The 22,020-nt window shown below is 67.5% G+C and overlaps 1 protein-coding gene across 8 annotated transcripts in view; it reads left to right on the top strand.

The window, feature by feature from the left end:
* Positions 1-6,835: 6,835 nt before the first annotated feature.
* ZNF516 (zinc finger protein 516) overlaps positions 6,836-22,020 on the top strand; it is a 48,143-nt gene continuing 32,958 nt past the window's right edge. Inside the window, exon 1 of one of the 8 annotated variants that reach the window (XM_055126863.1) lies at positions 6,836-6,958. The gene's annotated coding sequence lies outside the window, so the exon portion shown is untranslated. Of the gene's footprint in view, positions 6,959-7,152; positions 7,277-7,337; positions 7,459-8,478; positions 8,616-8,665; positions 8,743-9,433; positions 9,544-9,976; positions 10,081-12,065; positions 12,089-22,020 lie in introns of those variants that run through there. The other 7 variants (XM_055126861.1, XM_055126862.1, XM_055126865.1 and 4 more) reach the window with 7 other exon arrangements.

The following is a 22,020-nucleotide window of genomic DNA, read 5'->3' as shown; positions in this document are numbered from 1 at the left end:
CGCTTCACTCAGGACGTTCCAGAAACGCCTCCCACGGACACTGCGGTGTCTCCCTCCTCGCTGGTCAGAGGGGCAGGGCAGCGGGAGGTCTTTGCCTCGCAGGCGGCAGACCCAGGTTTGTCCCTGGCACCTATGGCCCCCGGGCCTGGCCAGTGCTGATCCCCGAGCACCCCCGCCCCCCCCCCCGAGAGGATCCCTGTGGTGGCTGCTCGCCCGTGTGCAGCCTGCAGCATGGCCCCGGCCTGGGCGCCCTCGGCCCTCGCAGCCCCACACCGGAGCCCCCAGAGACCCCACTCACACCGCACACCCGGAGCCCGGGGAGGGGCCGGCCCTCAGAGGCGTCTTTCTGGGGCAAACAACGGGCGAGTGTTTCCTCCTTCCTGCAGCTCGGCCCCCACCCGCGGGACGGGCGCCTCGTGTCCTGCAAGAAACTCGAGTAAAGCGCGAGCTAAATAATTAAAGCCGAGCGCACGGCGGGCTGCAGGGTACTCCTCGGCCGGTCAGCCGCGTGGGGAAGAGTGGAAACTGACTTTTCCCCCACCAGGACTAGAAGGGAAACTCAGCTCCCTCTGGGCCCCCTAAGGGGCCGGACACAGCAGCTCCCCCGCAGGGCGCTGGGGCTTCCCCGAAACCGAATCCCATGGCTGTGTAAGTGGCTTCCTGCCCTCACTTACCTAACAGGATATTTCAGAGGGGCCCTGGCCGAGGGCACCGCTTTCCCGTCCCACACCTGCTCAGAAGCTGCAGGAACAGGAGCCAACGCAGGGGCACCAGGGAAGCCTCGGGGCCTGCTGCTGGCCAGCCCCCGGCCGCCGGGCTCCCCGTGACCCTCACTCGCGGTTATTTTGAGTTCTTTCATTGAACCGGTATTTGACACTTGCTGATTTCTCTCGTGCACCACCTTTGAGTAAATAAAATCGTATTTTATTCTCTCGCAGTAACTCCCGAGAGCGAGCCTCAGTCACAGTTCCTGTGATACGCGGGTTCCTCCCAGGGGCCCCTCTTCCTGGGGAGGGTCGCACACCACCATCCCCCGCTCTGAGCAGCGCTGAGCTTCTGATGGGCCTCTCTCTGACTTGACGTGCGTCGTCAGCACTTGTGCATGTGTGTCATGCGGCACTGTGTCCTGTTATAATGCATTCACTGCATTATTCTTGTATTGCTGTATTCTTGTCGCACTGTACTGCATCTCTTGCATGGTGCTGTTTTCTTGTCACATTGTACTGCATTTATTGCATGGTGCTGTTTTCTTGTCACATTGTACTGCATTTATTGCATGGTGTTGTTTTCTTGTCGCACTGTGCTGCATCTATTGCATGGTGCTGTTTTCTTGTCGCACTATACTGCATCTATTGCATGGTGCTGTTTTCTTGTCGCACTATACTGCATTTATTGCATGGTGCTGTTTTCTTGTCACATTGTACTGCATTTATTGCATGGTGCTGTTTTCTTGTTGCACTGTACTGCATTTATTGCATGCCGCAGTGCTTTTGTCGCAGTGTGCTGCATTTATTGCGATGGTGCTATTTTCTTGTCACACTGTGCTGCATCTATTGCATGGTGCTGTTTTCTTGTCGCACCGTACTGCATTTATCCAATGGTGCTGTGCTCTTGTCGCTCTGTACCACATTTATTGTATTGTTGCAGGTTGAAGCTTTGTCGTGCTGTATTTCCTGTATTGTTCCTGTTATACTTGGCACATTGCAGTGTATTTATGGTATTGTTCTGTGTTGCAGATTTTGTTGTATGGTAATGCATTTATGATACTGCTTTGTGTTTTATTGTGGTCCTGTGAAGGAGCGTGGGCCACACGGGGTGTGGGCTGTGTGCGAGGCCTGGGCCGCCGCAGGCTGGGGGTGGCGGGGGCGCGGGGACGCTGGTGGCAGGGAACGGCACTGGGGCGGGACAGGGGCTGGAGCAGACGCCGAGAAAGGTCTCGCGTGGGCTACTGTGAACCACACTGCCTGAGTTTAGTGATGATAGTGAGTCTGAAGAGTGAATTAAAGCAGTTCACTCTTGGCAAAACCAAACCGACCGCTGCGGAGAGAGAGCACCTCGCCAGCAGGGCTGTGTGCACAGGGGCGCGGCCCCACCCCGGCGCAGGGGGGAGGGGAGCTGAGGCCGCCACAGGGTCGCCCTGCCGTCCAGGGGCTCCCCAGGCAGCCCCGAACGTCCCCTGGGCCACGCAGAGGGGCTGCCCCGCCCCTGAGAGCTGGGCCCAGCCTCCAGCCCCCTGCTCCGGGGTGACCCTGCAGCCAGCAGTGAGGTCACAGACGCCCGGGAAGGGCCGGCCCCGCAGGCACGAGCGTCCGCCCCACGCGAGGGCAGGGCTGGCCGCTCAGGGGAAGGACCCCGGCCCGGAGACAGCAGCACACAGGCTCCGGCTAGCGCGGAGAACTCTTGGCCTTTCCCGAAAGCGCCGTTTCCGTGTGTAATTGGACACTGATGGTCTCCTCCGGCCCCTCCTGCTGCTTCCCTGCCAGGGAGGCCCCACTCGTCCCGAAGACAAACAGAGCAGGGATTCCTGGGGGCCGGTGCCGCCACAGCCGGGCTCAGTGCTCCCCGCAGCCCCGGGCTCAGTGCTCCCACAGCCCAGGCTCAGTGCTCCCACAGCCTTGGGCTCAGTGCTCCCCGCAGCCTTGGGCTCAGTGCTCCCACAGCCTTGGGCTCAGTGCTCCCTGCAGCCTTGGGCTCAGTGCTCCCCGCAGCCCCGGGCCCAGTACTCCCACAGCCTTGGGCTCAGTGCTCCCATAGCCTTGGGCTCAGTGCTCCCCGCAGCCCTGGGCTCAGTGCTCCCCGCAGCCCCGGGCTCAGTGCTCCCACAGCCTTGGGCTCAGTGCTCCCCGCAGCCCCGGGCTCAGTGCTCCCACAGCCTTGGGCTCAGTGCTCCCCGCAGCTCCGGGCCCAGTGTTCGTATGGATTCCGTCTGAAGTTCCTGCACTTTCAGCCACTGAATCACAGGTCGTCACTGGCCCCACCGAGCACACCGGGCAGAGGCTCCCCGAGCCCGGAGCCACCTGGCGTCTGCTCCCCGTGGGACTCGGCTCCTGCCCCGCCTCTCCGCAGGGGCGGGGGCCGGAGCCACCCCGGGAACGGCTCCTCAGCTTGGCGTGGTTCTGAATGCCTCCCCGGACCCGTGTCTGACTGCTGTCGGCACCGTCACAGAGACGGCGGGGCGGTGAGCCGTGTGCCTGCGGGCGTGCGGGCACAGCTCAGCCGAGAGGCCGGGCGAGCCCCAAACGTGGAGGCAGAAGCCAGCGGGCAGCGGTGGCTGGGCCGCCTCTTGAATGGGGGTGGCCCCAGGGACACAGCGGTGCCAGCACCACCGAGCTGGACACTGGGGAGTGGCTCAGAGCGGGCCTGGAGTGGCCTAGTGGTCAGGGCAAGCGGCTGGCCCGCCCCTCCCCCGCGCCACGCCCACCCGGTCTGATTGCTGAGCCCTGCGGGGAGGCCCCGCGTCCTCAGGCGGCGGGACCCAGTCTCTGAGCACTCCTGGGAGCCCCAGACGCTCAAGCGGGGCCTCCCCAGGCCACACCCCGTGGGCTGCGGGACAGTGGAGTTCTGACCCCAACTCGGCCCAGACCTGAGAGCCAGGGGCCGCCTGATGACCAACATTCAACCCCTCCGCTGCCAGCCCCTCTCCAGGGTCCCGGCCGAAGCCTTCGCTGGTGCCTGTCCAGCCGTGTTGTGCCCTCTGCCGCCGGCCGCCATCAGGGACGCGCCTTCTCCCCCGTCACAGTCGCTCTGGACACGCCCCTCAGGCCTCCGCTTGGACAGTGGCTCCGAGGCGGAGAGGGAGGGCCATGGCCTCAGTCCTGAGTCCGGCCTTCTGGCCTCAGAGACGGTGCACCCGGCTGACCTGGGCTGCATCCGGGCACACAGGCGGTTCCCAGGACTCCCCCAGCAGTGCTCCCTGAGCACAGAGCCAGGAGGAAGCCCTGAGCATGGCCAGGCGTGGATGCCCGGCTCGGGGCCCTTCACTCCCGCCCAGCCCCTGCTGCGCGAACCCCACCTGCGGAGTCGGCTGTGGGGGTCTGTGCAGCTCACAGTCTCTCCGGGGCTGTCGGTGAGGCCAAAGCTGGGTGTCCTTCCTGCTCCCTTGTGGCCTCGGCCTCTCCTTGCCTGGGGCTCGGAACGCTGCCCCCTCGGGTGTCTCGAGGGCTAGGGGGCCTTGGAGATGGGCTCACATCTGGGCGGGAAAGGATGGTGCGTGAGCGCCGTGGGCACTGGGCAGGCTCTGAGGGACTGTCCATGGCATACGGGGCTCAGCGCACAGTGCTCCAGGGAGAGCGTGGGCCTTCGCTCGGCCAAGCCTCGCAGACCTGCACACCTCAGGGAGAGGTCATCACGCGTGCTCCAGACACGCAGACACGCAGACCTGAGCCAGCCCCGCACGGCCTGGGGCCCAGCGTGACCCACACTTCTCCCTGGCCCAGCCTGTCGGGGAGAAAGCGGTTCCTGGGGGTGGGTGCTCGGGCACTGGGACACGGCCCCCCCCACGCCAGCCCAGCCGGCCCGGTGCGCCCTGGAAATGCAGGTGCGGGTCTTGGCTAGACACGGGCGCGGGGACAGGAGCAGCACCAGGTGGGGCCCGAAGTCCCCAGACGAACGAGTGGGCCGTCCAGCGGGGCCAGGCTCCGAGGCGGCGGTGCTCCAGCTGAGTCTTTGCGGGGGCCACGGTCCCAGCCTCAGTTCATGCAGGGGACTGTGCTCCAGACAGACACCCTCGCCCGGCCTCGGAGGGCTGGGCTCTGGAATCTACACGCGGCCTATCTCTCACTTCCGAGTCCCGGGACGGGAAAGAATCTGAGGTATGAACAGCATGCTGGGTATTAAATACTCGTGTAACCTTGAACCCACCAGTGGTTAAACGAACAGCCAGTCACCTGTGATGCACGAAGTGGTCGCAGACTCCGGTACCGACCCACGGCTGGCGACTGAGCCCAGCACACCCAGAGCGCCAGGAGACCCTGCAGGCCCAGCCCCCCCCCCCCCAGAGCTGCAGAATACCCCCGATTCGGCGCCTAACGTCATCCTCCGCTCTAGGCTGCCATTTAGAAAACCCTAATAAATTCACACACAGAGAGAGTCAGCATTAAATATTTACTAATAAGTAGTGCACTTAAATTTTTGAGCATGAATATTTCATAACTATTTTTGGAGTTTGTCTTGAATTTCATGCTTTGGTTTCCAGAGTTGCAGCCAGCCTCCTCGGAGTTCTTCTGTTTGCTTGTTGTTGTCCTAGTGACTCCTTAATGGACGCGGCAAGAACAAGAACCTTCCCAGTCCGCAGGCCCACGCTGACGCGCGGCCTGTTAGCAGACAGGCCATCGAACACAGTTTCATTAAAATGCCATTATCTGGGGCTGGAAGGAGCACAGGCCAGGACGCCGAACAAATAATTCATTAGCCAGTAACAAGGGGAAGTAAGTGTTTTCTTCTCCATCTATTTCATTACAAAATTATAAACAGCCGAATGTATAGTTTTCCACCGTCCCAATAATATTGCTGACTCTTCTCCCCCCCAAATGTCGCAATTTTTTCTAAACATTTCAAATCGCTCTCGGGGGATTCGGGGATCTGTGTTCCCTGCGGGGAGCGGCCTTGATCTTAAAAATCTCCGAAAGTATTGAACGGCTAAAGTTTTGGTAACACTAAGTCGTTCTAGGACGACTATGGAACTCATGAGATATTTTACAGCACTTTCAGCCTGGAGTCAGCTAGTGGTGGGGGTTCCCCACGGGACTCGGCACAGACAGCGGCACATTCTGCCTCTGCAGCCGGGGACGGAGCGGCCTGCAGCCGCCTCTGCAGAAGGCACCGCGGCTAGCTCTCAGGTTACAGCCGCGGGTCGTGTGGGCCCCGGAGAAAGGAACTTCCTTGGAGAGGGGCTGTTACCCTAGAACCGGCGGGCAGCGCGGCCCGGGCAGGGGGGCTGGGCCCCTCAGCGGCCGATCGATGTGGCTTGTCGATTTCCAGCACATGGGAGTGATTAATCCGACCCCTGCCGGGTCTGCGGCAGACCCGAGGGGCGCAGATGGATGTATGGATCTGTAGCACCGACCGAAATTCATTCCAAAACAGCCCAGGCGCTTTTCAGCGGACGGGCACGCACCCTGGGCTGTCCGAGGGCGCGCACACCCGCCTGCGGCACCCGTGCCGTCTCTGCGCATTCTCGCCGTGGGTGGCACGGAGTGGGGGGCACTTCGGTCCTGGCCTGCGAGTCCCAAACGTGACCCAGCAGACCCCCTGCTGGGGCATTCGCTTTGAGAGCAGCAACAATTGTCAGCCGCCGTCCCGAGCCCGCCGGTCCCATACAGGCGGGTCTCTAAGCCCCCGGCGCGGGGGTCTGCGTCTCGGGGACCCGCGCGGACGCCGCGGCGGCCCTGCCCGGCGTGCTGGCCCCTCTCCATGTCCATGCGGAGTCCGCGCGGGGAGGCGGCGCGCCGGGTCCGAACAATGCGCCCGGGCCGGGGGAGCCGCTCGCAGGACCCGCCCCGGCCGCGCCCACGTCACCGCGGCCCGCCGCGGGAGGGGGGTCGGGATCCCGGCCCCCGGCCCAAGTCAGCACGACAACTCCCGCGGGCCCGCGCGTGTCGGCGCGACGCGGCCGAGTTGGAGACACGCAGCGACCCGCGCCAACTTCCCGGGGGTCCCGGGCCCCGGCACGCGGGCGCCCCTCCGCGAGCGCGCGCGGGCCCCCGGCGTGGGGGCGCGGCGGCCACGGCCCGCGCGGGGCCGGGCGCTCAGGTGCCCGCGGGCGGCCGCGCGCCCACGCGTCGCACGTATGGCTGCGTGCGTGGCCGGGCCGCGCGCGCGCGCGGGGCCGCTCCCCGCGCCCGGGCCGCGGCCACCCCGCGCCGCCCGCACGGCCCCTCAGCGCGGCGGGGCCCGACCCCCGCGCGCGAGTCCCCGCGGCGGGCCCGAACTTTGCGCCGCCGAGACAATAGTGGAGCGGGTGCGTTTCCTCCAGGGCAGACCATTCCCGGGCCGGGGGAAGCCGCGGGCCCGCGCCCGGCCTCCCGCGCCCCGCCCGCGCCGCGCCGCGCCGCCCCCCGAGCCCGGCCCGGCGCGCGAGACCCCCGCGGGGCGGGCGCGTCCGGGGCGCGCGCGGGCGGCGCGGGGCGGGGGCCGGGCGCGTGGCGGGCCCCGCGCGCCCTCGCGCGTCCCCCGCGCCCGGGCGCAGCTGGCGCGGTCGGGCCGGTGCGGCGGCGCCTTCACCTTGGCGGCGCGGGGCTGCGCGTCCCCCGCCCGCCGCGCGCGTCTCCCCGCCAAGGTAGGGCCGGGCCGGGAGGCGGCGGCGACTGGGGCGGCGGGCGGGGGCCTTACCGCAGTGAGGGCGGGGTGCGGGCTTTGTACGCGGGCCCGTGGGGGAGGCGGCCGGGATGCGCTCGCCCTCCGCGCGGAGACAAAGAGCAAATTGCCCGACTTTGGAGAGAGGCGCTCGGGCTGGCGAAGGTGGGCGAGGGGCCGGGCGCAGTGCGGGCACGGGCGTGCGCGGGGCGGGGGCTCGCGCGCGCCCCCCGGGCCCTGGCGGCGTGCCCGGCAGCCGGACGCTCCGTGGCCTTCCTTCCCCTCCAGGAGTGCGGGCGCCCGGCGGGGAGGTGGGGGCGGGGCGGGGGCGCCGCGGTCCTGCGGGGGCCCGGGCGCGTGTGCGCGCGTGACGGGCGCGGGGAGCTCCTGCCCTTTGCAGGGCGAACTCCCCGGCGCGGCCGTGGCGGCCTCGCCGCTCGGATGGAGCCGCCGCGTCAAGTTTTAGGGAAACTTTGCGTGGCCAAGTTTGCGGCTGCCCGCGGAGTCGGGCGTGGAGGCCCCCGCAGCCCGGCGCGGGCGGGGGCACCCCGGGGCAGGGCCCCCGCGCGCCCCCCGTGGACGCGGGTGCTCTCGGGCCGCGTGGAGCCCCGGCGCGCACAGGGCCGATCGCCGCGCCCCCGCCGGGTCACGTTCCCCGGAACGGCGGCCGGTGTCACCTGTGGAGTTGGAGATGCAAATAAAGGCGGGTGGGAGCCGGGGCCGCGCCCACCCGCGGGCACCCGGCGAGGACGACCCCGCGCCCCCGGGCCGCGGCGCCCGAGAGGGGCGTGCGCCGCGGGAGGGCGGCGTGACGTCAGGGCTGTGGGGAAAGGTGTTATTTTCGCGGTTCGAGCGCGGCGCCGGCGGGGGCTCGCGGGGGAGCCAGATTACGGGATTAGCCTCTGCCAGCCGGGTCGCTCATCGCCGGCCCAAGTAGGTCAGCGCCCTCGCCCTGGAGCCCCCGCGAGGGGCGCGCGCCCACCGGCGCCGGCGCCGCGCGGGGCCCACCCGCGGGACCCCCGCCCGGCCCGGGCCCCTGCGGGCGCGGGGAGGACCACTCTCGCCCCGCGCCCAGCCCTGCGCGCCCTCGCCGGCCCCTCCCGGCCGCGGGGTCCCGGCGCATCCCCGGAGGAAGCGCCGCGGCCGGGCCCGCGCCGGTGGCCAACTTTCTGGGCTCGGCTGTTGTTTTACCATTAAATGGGACCCGGGTGGGGGCGGGGGAGGGGGCCGAGGGAGAAGGAAGCCGCCCGGCGAGGCCGCCCAGCCCCCGGCCGTGACTGACGGCTCCGCCGGCCAATCCGCTCAGCCTCTCCATCCCGGAGGTAATTTGGAGTGTGCGCGCGCGCGCACGAGCGCATGTGTCTGCGGGCGCCGGGAAGGCCCCGCACCCCCCGCAGCCTCGCGTTCCGCACAGATGCGTGCAGCCGCCGTGCCCACGCGGCCCGCAGGGTGTGTGCAGCCGGGGGGCGGCCGCGGGGCGTGCCCGAGGGGGACCCCGCCGCCCCCGCGTGCGCTTCCGCCCCGGAGGCGCAGGAGCCGGCGCCGGCCTTCGGGTTCAAGTCGGGACCTGCCGAGGGGGAGGCAGGCGCAGGGGAGCGGCGGGGGCATCCGGCGGCCGCCCCCTTCCCGCGCTCGGGGCCGGGCGGTGGGCGCCCCGCGCGCGCCCGGGGAGTAGCGGGACCCGGAAAGTGCCCCAACTCCGGGGAAGTGGAGGGCGGCGCGTGCCGGGCGCCCCCGCCCCGGGGCTCCCCGCTTCTCGCCGCGAGTGCGTCCCGGCCGGGGGCCGCGGGGCCGGGCGCGACTTCCCGGGGGGCTCGGCCAGCCGGGCCTGCAGCCTCCGCCCGCCGGCAGTGCTGCGCGCCCCGGGGGCCCAGGTGGACCCTCGGCCTCTCCCCGGAGGCCAGCGCGGAGATCGCGCCCAGGTCGCGGGCGACCCGCCCCCCGCGGGGAGCCGCGCGGCCGGCCAGGTGGGGTCCGGCGCGCGCCCGCGCCCCGCGCCCCCCGCCCGCCGGCGCCGCGTCCGCCCGGGCCTATGAGTGCGCGCGCGGGGCGGGGCGCGGGGCGGGGCCTTCACCTGCCCGCCCCGGGGGCGCGGCCGCTTGTTGCTGGGCGGCCGGGGGCGGGCCGGGGGCGGGGCGGCCGCCCCCCGCCCCCGTCATGTGGAGCGGACGTCACACGCTGGCCCTGAAACCCAAGAAGTGGAAGAGACGGGGACCCACGGCCCAACTTCGCACCGTAACAAAGGCGGGGGTCCGTGCGGGCCGGGCGCGGGGCCGCGCGGGCGCGGGGCGCGGGGGGCGCGCGGGGGCCGCGGCGGGGCCGGGGGTCGGCGCGGGGCGCGGCGGGGCCGGGCCGCGGCGTCTATTTTAAACTTCTCGGGGCGGCGGGGGCGGGAAGGCGTGTCCCCCAGGACCCTTACATAAGTGCGCGCACCTGATGGGGCGCGCGGGGCCCGGGGCGCGCGGCCCGGGGGCCGGCCGGGGCGCGGGGGGCGCGGCGCTCCGGGGGGCGCGGGGCCGGGCCGGGCCGCGGGGGCCGCCGCGAACAAAGGCCGGCGTTGCCGGGACCCGCGGCCGCGCCCCGCCCGGCCCGGCGCAAGTCACCGGAGGAACTTTGGCCCGGCCCGGCCCGGCCCGCGGCCCCGCGCCCCCCGCCCGGCCGCGCGCCCGGGGCGGTGCGGGAGCGCGAGGCCGCCGGGGGCCGCGGGGACACTTGCTGCTGCCACGTACCGACGGGCCCGTTTGATCGCGTGGCCCCGCCCTCGGCCCCGGCGTCCACCCGGCCGAGGTATTTATATTTGCGCACATCGCGGCCGGCCCCTCCCCCAGCGCCGGGAGGGGCCGGCGGGCGGGGGGCGCGGCCTGCGTTTCCCGGGACCCGGGCCTGGCCACCGGGCGGCCGCGCGCGCGCGTGGGGAGGAGCCGCGCCGCTGCCAACTTGCTGGTGGTCGGGGCCGAGCTAGTTAATGCCGAGGTGGGTGCTGTGCCCGGGCGGGAGGCGTGGGGGAGGGGGCGCTCACTTTTGTTCCTGGATGGTGACCCCATCCCTGGGCTGGAAACAGCCCCTGCTGATGCCACTTGTCGGGGGCACTAGAGAGTTTCCAGACCGCAGCCCTCTGCTTCCCAGCGGCAGGGGGTGTCCCGGGCCGGCACGGAGGGGCCGGAGGGGCCGCAGGGAAAGGGTCCCTGCCCGCGGAGGCAGGAGGGAGTGACATCACGTGTGAAAGGAGAGGGCCGTCCTCCAGGAATGCGCCAACAGATGGTCAGTCTCGCCAAATAGGGGTCTGGAATCCACGCACGCGGGCGGGCGGGCCGGCCGTGGGGTGCAGCTGTATTGTTTTCACCGCGCAGGACGGGCGTTTGTGCCACTCGTGATTCACCAGAAGGAATCCTCGGAACAGCATCTGTGGGGCACGGCGGGCCGCGGAGATTGTTGGTGCTCTCTGCAGTAGTCGCTCGCCTCTGCACTCCCCGCCAGTTCCAGAACCGGGGCCCTGGCGGCGGGTGTCGGGCCTCGTCCAGCGAAACTGGCCTTTGTCCTAGAACCCGCTCCGGGTGCAGAGTGAGCACCGCTGTAAAACACGCAGGGAACAGGCCGCCGTGGGCCGAGTGTCCCCAACCAGGGGCCCCGTCAGGCCGTGGGGGCGGCCAGCCGTACCTGTGTGCAGGGCCGGGACACATCTTCCTGTCGGTGTTTGTGCGTGTTGGCGCTGCGGTGGAAGCTGTCCCGGCACGTTGGTCAGTTCTTGCAGAGAGGGCCTTGCTTTCGTCCCGGTGGGCCTGTGGGCGCCCCTCCCCGGGGGTCCGGGCCTGTGGGGAGCAGCAGGGCTCCCACCAGCAGGCCTGCCTCCCCGCCTGGGCCCCAGAGTGGTGAGGGTGCTCAGCCCCAGGCTGGGGGGGCAGGACGCCCCCCGGGGTGGGTGGGGGTGCCTGCTGTGGGGTGCTGGCGTGGGTTAGGGTTCTGGGCCCGCCCCCCAGATGGAGCCCGGGCCCACCGCCCCACCGTGCCCGTCTCGGCCCGAGAGCGGGCCTGTTTCCCGGTCCGAGCCTGGCCTGGCCCCGCCGGGGCCCAGAAACAAGTGGGTTTTGGGGTGGGGAAGGGAGGCGTCCCCTGTGATAGAGGGCGACCTCTGACCCCTGCGTGCCGAGATCGCCCCACCTCCTCCTATCGGCGCGGGAGTGATTTATGGGGGGCCCGGGGCTCTGAGTGGCTTACAGTTTCCAGGGCTGGCGGAGGAAGGGTTCACGGGGGGCGTTCTCGGGCCCCAGGAGCTTATTAGTGAAGCGGACCCACGGGGAGTAAAGCAGAGCCCCACTACGAGCGCGGAGCGTCTCATCCAGTTCTTTAAAAAGCGTCTTTATTTCGAAATTAGTTTTCTCCCAAGGAGAACTATTTTAGGGGTGTGACTGGAATGGCCGGAGCAGCCCGTCTCTGGAGCAATGAATGAATGCGTGGCTTGTGCTGGGGGGAGGCGCCCGGGCTGGGGAATGCCGGGCCGTCCCCAGACGGACGGTGCCCGCGGACAGTTGCCTCTGTGCTCGGCCTGCCCTGCCCGCATCTGGCCGCACGTGATGCCGGCAGCTGAGGCTTCCCCCCGGGGCTCGCCGGCCGCCCCGTGTCTGTGCGGGGAGCGTGTTTCCCGGCCGCCCGCGTGCGTGCCATGGAGCTGCGTGTTGTTTTGTGGGGCTCAGCGGTTCTCGAAAGGAGTTTTCCAGAAGAGATCTGGCGTCTCATCTTCGAGCGGTTCAGAAAATTACAAAGCAGGAGGAATTGGGAGCGCCACTATTTTTAGAAGGTAAACTTGTGGCTGGGGGCCGGGCGAGGGGCAGGGGTCCCTGTCTCCGACGGGTGTTGCTGGGCGGCTCCTCCTGCCCTTTCTGCCTTTCAAGAGCAAACAGTGATTTAATCACTGGCGCTGAGTCTGAGTGGCCGGGGGGAGGCTCGGACACTTCCACGTCCGGCCAGCGTGCTCCCCAGGGCTCCTGGGTGGGGGGGGGGGCAGCTCCAGGGTGGGCTTTGCTTCCTGGGGGCAGGCGGAGATCCCGTCCAGTTTTTGTCTTCAGAGTCCCTGAGTTTTTTCTTTTTCTTCTCAATTTTTTTTTAACTCAGTCACTGTGAGATGCACAGTTGCAGAGCTGTTCTGATTGGGTTTCGGTCACAGAGTGTCCCAGTGCCCGTCCCTTCACCAGTGCACAGCTTCCACCACCATTGTCCTCAGTTTCCCTCCTGCCAACCCCCCTACCCCCACCTCCCCCCAGCCTGTCGCTGTGACAGGCACGCGTGCTCTCTCTCTCTCCCCCCCACCCCCTTTCTGGGCATTTTGGTTTGCAGGAAGGTACCGAGAGGTTGTATGTGCGCGCGCGCGCACACACACACACACACACTTGGTTTGCAGGAAGGTACCGAGAGGTTGTATGCATGTGCGCGCGCACACACACACACACACACACACGGTTTGCAGGAAGGTACCGAGAGGTTGTATGTGCGTGCGTGCGCACGCGCGCACACACACACACACACACACTTGGTTTGCAGGAAGGTACACACACGCAGCACTCAGTCCTTGTCCAGAGTGATTGTTTCTGACTGTCATCGTCTTACTGGGCCCTTCTCCATCCTAACTGCCCTCCCCCCGCCCCTCCACCTGGGACAAGCGTCCGTCCGTGGGCCAGTCCTCCTGGCCTTGTTCTCCTGTCCGTGGGCGTTCGGTGTGTTTATCCCCTGCAGGTGAGTGCAGCCCTTCGCTGTCCGTCTCTCTCCTTTTGGCTCATTGCCCCCGGCACGGCCCCCTCCGTGCCCCCCAGTTAGAAGCGGGTTCCAGGGCTTCCTTTCTGGGAAGCGGTCCATTGTGCAGTGTGTGTCAGAGAAGGAATGCCAGTGCCCCAAAGGCGCGTGAGAAAGTGCTCTGCATCACTCGCCGTCAGGGAGATGCAGAGCACAGCGGTGAGATCTCACCTTACGCCAGAGACGGGCACACACCGGAGAGGGGAGCCCTGGCGGGCGGGCGGGGGAGGGGACTCTCGCTCCGGCCTTTTGGGAAATAACACGGACGTTCCTCAGAAATCGAGCTTCCGTTTGACCCAGCAGTGCCCCTCCCGGGACAGCCCCGGGGTCCAGACACACGGCAGAGCCCCTCCCGCACGCCCACCGGGGCCTGCACACAGCCCGAGTGTCCGAGCACAGAGCCCGGATCAAGTCTCTGAGTTTTTCCTAATGGCCGGGAATTAGGACCGATTTGTCGGCGCGGGGCCGGGAGCTGGAGGGGCTGTTTGTTTAGGACGGGCCTTTGTTCCCCCCGCCGCCCTGTCTGCGCTGCCATCTGGCACCGCTTAACCTGCGTTCCTCAGCGCTGTCTCTGGGCCGCCCCGCGTCTTCGCTGTGTTCCGGAATGTTCCTGGAGGTCTGGGACCTGGGCCGGCCGTGGGAGTGCAGGGCGGGGTGTGTGTCTGTGTGCGTGAGTTGCCCCCTGGCTGCGGGCTCGGTGCTCCCTGCACCCCAGGTCCCGGAGACGGTTTCAGTGGGGGAGAGTTTGTCCTCGGCATCTCCGGAGGCGCTGAGGTGTGGCCGGCGGGAGGCCACCTGTGGGCCACTGGCCCCCGACCTCCACAGCACAGGCCGCTGCGGGGCGGGGAGCAGGGTGGGCTGTGCTCTGAGTACACGGGGCACTGCCTATCCGTGTGGGCTTTGCGCTTCACTTCCTGCGTGTGTGTGGGGGGGGAACGGGGGGGGGCGTGTGCCTGCCCGGTCCAGCGCCATGGTCACCATCCCGGGTCCCGCCCCTGACCCCGGGCCCCGCCTGCCTCCCCGCCCTTCTCAGCACCTAATTTTTCTTTTTTTAAATTATTTTTGTTGAATCACCGTGAGATTCTGTGACAGCTTTCCTGTTTGAGCTTCACTCACACAGCGATGGAACCCCCATCCCTCCACCGTGCACGTTCCCCACCACCCGTGTCCCCCGTCCCACCCTCCCCCTGCCTCCGTGGCAGACAGTCACCCCCACACTCTCTCCCCACTCTGGGGCCTCATGGCTGCAGCACAGACACCGAGAGGCCGTCGCGTCTGGTCCTTTGTCTGCTCTCAGCACACACGTCCCGTCCCGAGCATCCCTGCAGCCGTCGCTGACTCAGTGGTCCCTTCTCCCCAGCCCCGAGGCAGCTGCTGGCTGTGGCTTCTCTAGGCAAGCGGGTCCAGGCTCTGCTCTCACCGCTCCTGGCGGGGGAGAGCGGCCGCCACAGTCAGACCCTCACACGGAGCTGCCGGCCGCTGGTGACCGTCGTGTCGTGATGCGTGTGGTACGGAGGCGTGCGGAAGCCTCTGGCGTTTCGTGTGTTCGGTTTGGGTATGCTGCCCTTGTCATCATTCTGGTTTCGGGCCAAACCTGGCGGTGCTCAGGGCCTATCCCTGGCTCTGTGCTCCGAGGTCGCGCCTGGCGGGTGCTGGGGATTGAACCCAGCCGTAGCCCTGGGATGTCCCCTCGGCCCCTGACGTTAGTGTCGTTGTGGTCAGTGCCTGGCATCGCAAAGTGGTTTTGCGATTTCCTAAGCAGCTTTTCTGAAGTCGGGGCGAGGGCAGGAGAGGGCCCGGGCCGGGCTCACGCGCCGCGTGGCCCCCGAGACCCCAGGCAGGGAGCCGCCCCCATGGGGGAAAAGGGACAGGGTCGCTCTGATTACCCTCTAGCTCGGGAAGACAGCGCAGCAGTGAGCCCCGTGGGAAGAGGATCCTGGGTGGTTCCCGTGGAAAGTTCTGGCATCCAGGAGTGCTCCAGTGGGGCCTTGGGTGCAGCCCCAGCCAGAGGCCCTGGCACTGGGGTGCGGCACAGTCACCGCGCGCCCGGAGATTAGCAGCTTATTTCTCAGTTTGCCGGGGGATTAGGGGCTGCTGAGGATTTCAGCTCTGGAGAGTGACTGTTCGCATGCCAGGGTTCTAGTGCTCGACTCTGATGGGCCCCGGGTCACGTGACCCGGGTCCCCGTGCACGATCCTTCACGTGACCCGGGTCCCCGTGCACGATCCTTCACGTGACCCGGGTTCCGGTGAATGATCCGTGGTTTCCGGTGTGCCACAGTTGGCAGTGCCTGCGGTGGAGGCTTAAGGAGGAAGTTTCTGCAGGGTGGCACCGGGGTCCCGTGCCCATCAGTGGTGTCCCGGCACCTGCCCCGGCAGCCGTGTCCCTCCACACCCCTCCAGCCGGTCTCGGCACGGGCAGCACCCGCTGTGCTTGCGTGTCCTCCGTGGACAGGACGGGAGGCCCCGGGTGGACCTGCTGCGGCTCATCCCCGGTGCAGGGGAGGGGAGAGGAAGGCGGGCGGCATGGCCTCGCTGCTGCCCCGGCCACTCGGCCTCTCCAGCCTCTGCCTGACTTTCTCCGTTTTCCTCCGGAGAATGAAGCCGCCGCTGCAGTTTGTCCGCTGGGGGGCCCTTCTGGGTGGCCCTTGGGGAGTGTGAGAAGGCAGGTGGGGCTGGTGGCGTGGCCCTTCCTGTGTCTGCCCGGTCCCCCACCAGGACTTGGGCTGGGTTATGTGACAGGATTGAGCTGTGCCGTGTGCAGGTGAGGAAACGCCCGGCTGGTTTATGCCCCACTCACGGGAGCGAGGCTGCACAGTACAGCGCCCCGAAGGCACAGAGTGGGGAGCGGTCCTGGACCCGGCACAGCGCTGCCCCCTGCTGGGACACGGAACCCAGGGCTTCCACTCTGAGCTTTCTGGGCGCTGAGACATGGGCAGGGGGTTGTGTGCACTAGTGTGCAGGAACACGTGTGGACAGCTAGAGCACGTGGACAGGAGCGGGCTGTATGCACGAGTGTGCAGGAGAGCGTGTGGACACTGGGGCGTGTGCACGAGTGTGCACTGGAGCACATGGGCAGGAGCGGGCACTAGAGCCTGTGGGCAGAGTGCGTGTACACACCCTGCAGGGTATGGGCGGACGCTGCTGACCCCAGCATGGTGGTGGCGTGCCGTCCAGGAGCATGTCACATACCTTCTCCCACCGGCTGGCTCTGCTCAGGGGTCACTCGTGGGGCTCCCGGGACCACGCGGGGTGCTGGGGATTAAACCCACCACATGCAAGTGGCCTCCCTGGTGTCTCTCCTGTCCCCTGTGCTGTTCTTACATGGAACATTCTGGAAGTCCCGGACGCCTTCCCTGGGGTGGGAGGTGGGCACTGCCCCCTCCTCGCAGCGCCCCGCCGAGCTGCCCCGCGGCCCGGGACAGAATGACCCTTTGGGAGAGCCGGCTGGGAAGGCCAGGCGTGGCCAGGGACCTGCCCTCGGCCGTGTGGGTGCTGAGGGCACCGTGCTCTAATGTTGGTGCTCAGGGCTGGGCCGCGGCTACTCCTGTGCGTCACTCAGGGGTGCGGGTGCCGCCTGATCAGCCCCGGCACTGCGGGCGTGAAGCTGTAAGCCTCCGTGACGATGCCGCGTTCTGCCCGGCTCACCCCAGGGAAAGCCTCGCTCCCAGGCTGAGGTGCTCTGGCTTTCGGGCCCGGCTGCCTTGATGCTCTTGCAGACCTGCCAGAGCCTGGCCCGGCCAGGGACGGGCCTCTTCCCAGGAGCGGCTCTCGGGCCGCGGGTCGGGCCGTGCTCACGGCCACCTCCCTGCCCCCACCCGTGTCCTTCCTCAGAGGCAGCTGCGTGTGTGAAGCTCCAGGAGAGGCGGAACCTTCCTCCCGTCCCTCGCACCCCAGCAGGCTCCCGCACGGCCCTTCCCAGACAGGCCGTTTGGGTTGAGCAGAGAGAGGCCCGACGGGTGTCAGGGACGGCCGAGAGCCCCTCGCGGCCGGCCGTGTGCCTGAGGGAGAAGCCGCTTCTCGCCCCTGTGGTGGCGTCTGCTCTTGGGCCGAGGCGTTTGGAGCAGCTCAGCGTGGGTGTGGGCCAGTCCCCGCCTGTGGGACAGGCTCCCTTTCTCCCCACTGAGACTGCCAGGAGGCGCTTCTGGTCGCGTGCGGATTCGGGGCGTGGTTCCCAGGGCCTGTCTGCACCCATGAGGGGCCGCTGCCCCGACGGGGTAGGCGCCTCACCTGAGGGGTGCCTGACCTGAGGGCGGGGCGCCATCCTGAGAGGATGACACCCTGAGGGGATGCCTTCCTGAGAGGCCACCGTCCTGAGGAGATGCACGTCCTGACATGCTTTCCTGAGGGGCCACTGTCCTGAGGGGGTGCCTGACCTGAGGGAGGGGCGCCATCCTGAGGGGATGACACCCTGAGGGGATGCCTTCCTGAGGGGCCACCGTCCTGAGGAGATGCACGTCCTGACATGCTTTCCTGAGGGGCCACTGTCCTTAAGGGGGTGCCTGACCTGAGGGCGGGGCGCCATCCTGAGGGGACACTGTCCTGACAGATCCTGAGGGGTTGCCGTCCTGAGCAGGGGTCTCTGCCTCACAGGCTGAGGGGTCTCTGCCTCACCCCTCCCGTGCCCCGCTCGTAGCTGTCGGGGGCCCTTGGTGGGATGATGGCCGCTCTTGGCCTCACCCCCGAGCCGCCGCCCCTCGAGGAGATGGCTCGAAAGGCGGAGGGTCCACAGTGCGAGACACGGCGGGGACAGCGTGTTCTCGTCCTCTGGGCGTCCCTGGGAGTTGGGTTGGGCTGAGAATTTAGGCCGCGTCCTCGTTTCAGTAACGCTTTCACTGCAGCCCGGGTCTACCGCGCCGCCCGTGGCAGGTCTCGCACGCGGGGTCCCTGCACCCACCGCCTGTCCACGCCCTCACCACTGCCGCGCCCGGCCCCCCTGCTGAGGCCTCTTACACGGTTATTTCCAGGGGTTCTGGGCAGGGCCCCGGGGCCACTCCGTGACACTCTGCCCGCCGGGCCGGGTCCGTGGTTTTTACGGGCCGTCCCCGCGGGCTCCGCTGTGCCGTGGGTTTGTACCCCCGGGCCGGTGTCTGGTTCCCGGCCGTCACCTGCCCGGCTACCCGGGCACCCCCGGCTCCTGCCTTAGGGGCCAGTGCCCCGAGTCGACGGGCCCTCCCTGCCCCCGCCCTCGTCCCGCCCTCGTCCCCGTGCGTGGTGGGTGGGGCCCTGGTGAGGCCCCGAGTGGCCCGTCCTGCACAGGAGCACTGTGCCTGGGGCCCACACGTGTCCCGCTGTCCCTTTCCGAGTCTCCTGGCCTGGGCCTCTGCCGCCACTCGAGGGCGTGGAGCCCGGCCACAGCCCTGCCGCAGACGCGGGCGTCAGAGGTCACGCAGGCGCCTGGACGGAGGCCGTGGCCCTTCCCGGCTCCCCGCGGACGCCGTGTCTGCGGCTCGGGCTCGCCGCCCTAGCCCGGGCCCCGCCTTTCCCTCGGACATGGCCAGCACAGGGCGCAGAGCACTGCCCCCCGGCCTCCCTGGTCACCTTTGTGCCCTCTGCGGGCAGCGGCACTTGGGGGAAACCGAGTCCGAGGTTGCCCGGGTGCTGGTGCTCCCCGGCAGGGTGCAGGGGCCTGGGCCGCGGGGCGTCCCCGTCTCGGCCACACTTCCCGGCCTTCGTGAGACTCGCGTCCCGCCACAGCTGCTCCCCCGGGCCCGGGCCGGGATGCCAGGCCACCCCCGTCTCCTCCCCGCTCTCCCCCGCGTCCCGGCCCCTGCTCTGCCGCCACCCTAGGGGCTGCCCTCTGGGACACGCCCGACGTGGAGGGGGACCCGCTTCCCCGCGAAGCCCGACGCCCCCACCCCCCGCCGTGCGGGCGAGCCTCTCCCCAGGCCGGCCGCGGGGACGGTGCAGTGGCGCCCTGAGAAGGACCGGGCACCGCGTCCCCTCGCACCTGCCGTCCCGTAAGCCCCCGAGACTTGGTCGGGGCGGCCGCCCCACGCCTGCCTCTGTCCACGTCGTGTCTCTGGCCTCGCTTCCTCCCCCGAGCAGCCTGTCTCAGCGCGTTTCCCAGCGGGCGTGTGGGGTGCGTGGCTCCCGTCTGGCGGGCGTGGCTGGGCTTGATTGTTGCTTTGGAAACGCTTCTCACCCCGGGCCTGGCCCTGGTCGTGGCGGTACTCGGGTTCCCGGCTCCCTCTCACACGCGGGCTGTCTGAGTGAGCCTTGTTTGGGGCCTTGTTTGGGGGCTTGCCTCTTCCTGGCGCTGCACCGCGGGGTGCCCGGGGATGGGACCCAGGCGGGCCACGTGCTCGGCCGGCGCCCGACCCGCTGTGCCGTCTCACCGGTCCCAGGAGTTCCGTTTTCTGCGTCAAGTGTCCCTCGTCGCTTGCGTCTGTGCCGTGGAATTTAGGCCCAGAAGCTCGTCTGGCCGAGTGTGTGGACTGACTTCACGCCGTGGAGAAGGCCGGGGACCTGGAGAAACAAGCTCTTCCTTTCATTCCCACCCTCGGTGGTCGGCCCACGCCCCCGGCTCTGCTCTCAGGAGGGAGATAAGCCGTGCCGTTATCAGCGACTGCGCCCTCCCGCGCCAGCTGTGGCTCCTGACTCGTTACTTTCTGAAACCCAAACTCAAGGTCCTCATTGTTCCCTCTCTGGTGTCTCCGACTCGGCTCATGCGCTTCCGGCCCTCCGCGTCCCGGGTCCCGGCACATGGTCGCTTCAGGAGGGCTCTGTGCTGTGCCTTTCTCCCAGCCTTGCTCTTGGTGGTTTCTGGAGTCTGGGCTGCCGGCTGTCGCGCTCCCGAGAGGGCTGGTGTTGGTGCCCGGGGCCACGGCGGGCCGGTGGAGCGGGAGCCGTGTCAGGGGCCACGGCAGGCCGGTGGAGTGGGAGCCCGTGTCAGGGGCCACGGGAGGCCGGTGGAGCATGAACCCATGTCAGGGGACACAGGAGGCCGGTGGAGCGTGAACCCGTGTTAGGGACCATGGGAAGCTGGTGGAGCGTGAGCCCGTGTCAGGGGCCACGGGAGGCCGGTGGTGCGTGAGCCCGTGTCAGGGGCCACGGGAGGCCGGTGGTGTCAGGGGCCACGGGAAGCTGGTGGAGCGGGAGGCCATGTCGGGCCACGGCAGGCCAGTGGAACATGAATCCGCATCAGGCCCACGGGAAGCTAGTGGGGTGTGAGTCTGTGTTAGACCACAGGAGGCCGGTGTTGTGTGAGCCCGTGTCAGGGGCCACGGCAGGCTGGTGGCACGAGGAGTCACACGGCGGACACCCTTCCCTTTTCTCCCCTTCGGCCTTTCGCTGTTGCGGCCTTTCCTGCCCCCCCCCATGCTTTGCTTTCTCTCAGTTTTGTTGACTTAGGCGTTAAGGTATTTGTTATCTTCTCAGATTCTTGGGGGGTGGCTGTGGGCCATCCCACCTGATTCAGGGCTCACGCCGCGTGCCTGCGGGGGGCGGGGCCTTGTGTAGTGGCCAGGATCGAACTGGGGTCAGCTGTGTGCAAGGCCAGTGCCTCTCTCTGCCGCACTGTCTCTCTGGCTCCCTCACGCTAATCTTTACCTGGAGTGACTATAAGATGACGTGCAGTCCGATGCCCTTTAAAAATACATCAGGAGTTGAACTTGCCATGAAAGTTTATTTTCACTGTTACTTTTGCTTGTGTTTTCTGGTTTACTTTGTAAATGTCCAAATTTCAGAGAGCGAGTAGTTGGGTCTAACTTCCAGCCACGTCGCTGGACAGTCTTAGGTGAAGAGGCTTCTGATGAGACAGATTCATCCAGCCTTCGTTGCTAATCGATCATATTTCTGCTTTATTTATTTTCCGCTTACTGGTCTCTCAACTGTGTCTTCTCTAATTCTTGAAGCCAGAGGGACGTGAGGTCTTTGGTTCAGTTTTACGAGGGTTTGTATTTATAACTTCTGCTTAACCCCGTGTTTCTCAAGACTCTGGTTGCGCTTCCTCTCGGGGAAGGTGAAGAAACGAGCGCTCGGCCCCTCGCGCGCTTCCCCCTGCCGCCCGCTCTGCTCCCTGCCGGGTCTCCGCGGGAGTTTTGGGTTGGGGCCGTTGGTTGTCTTGCGGCAGCCCTGAGGCGTGTGGGAGGGTGTGTGTGTGTGTGTGTGTGTGTGTGTGTGTGTGTGTGGAGTGGGCGGTCAGTTCGGTGGGTCCTGTGGACGCGGCTCACGGAGCAGGGGGGGGGGCCGCACTCTGCTGAGTCATGTTGCAGGTGGCCCTTCCTGTTCGGGTGCTGGACTGGGCCATGGGCAGCACATGGGGCCAGGGGTGGCCAGAGCCTCACATGCACCTGTGTGTGGACATGTGTATACGTGTGCATGTCCCTGTGTGTGCGTATGTATGTACTCATGTGTGCCTGTGGCCGGCTATGCCCATGTCTTTGCATGTATACATGTATGCACATGTATGTGATCATGTGTGCCTTTGTGTACGTGTGCACATGTGTGTGCCTGTGTGTGCTCATGTGTGCATGTGCCTACATGGGTGCATGTGCCTGTGCCAACGTGTGCCCATGTGTGTGTGCTCATGTGTGCATGTGCCTACATGGGTGCATGTGCCTGTACCAACGTGTGCCCATGTGTGTGTGCGCCTGTGTGCATATGTGTGCCCACACGTCTGCTTATGTATACATAGGTGTACATGTGCACGCGTGTGCACACTGATGTGTGCCCTTGTGTGCCTGTGCCATGTGTGCCCATATGTACAAGTGGCTGTGGATGATAGTGCTTGTGTGTGCACATGTGCGCCCCGCCAGTGTGTGTACGTTGTGTGCCCGTGGAAGGGATGCAGGTGACGGAGAGTTGTTCGGACCCGCTTTGTGGCGGCTGGGCCGGAGGTGAGTGCCCCACCCGATGGCGACCAGCCCTGCCGGGGGGGTGAGGGGCTGAGCTGTGGGGCTGTGCAGACGTGTGGGTGGGGACGCTGAGGCCCCAGGTGTAG

The sequence above is a fragment of the Sorex araneus genome, chromosome 2, assembly GCF_027595985.1.
Source record: "Sorex araneus isolate mSorAra2 chromosome 2, mSorAra2.pri, whole genome shotgun sequence".
NCBI classification, from domain to species: domain Eukaryota; kingdom Metazoa; phylum Chordata; class Mammalia; order Eulipotyphla; family Soricidae; genus Sorex; species Sorex araneus.
This window is presented reverse-complemented; position numbering and strand designations above follow the sequence as displayed.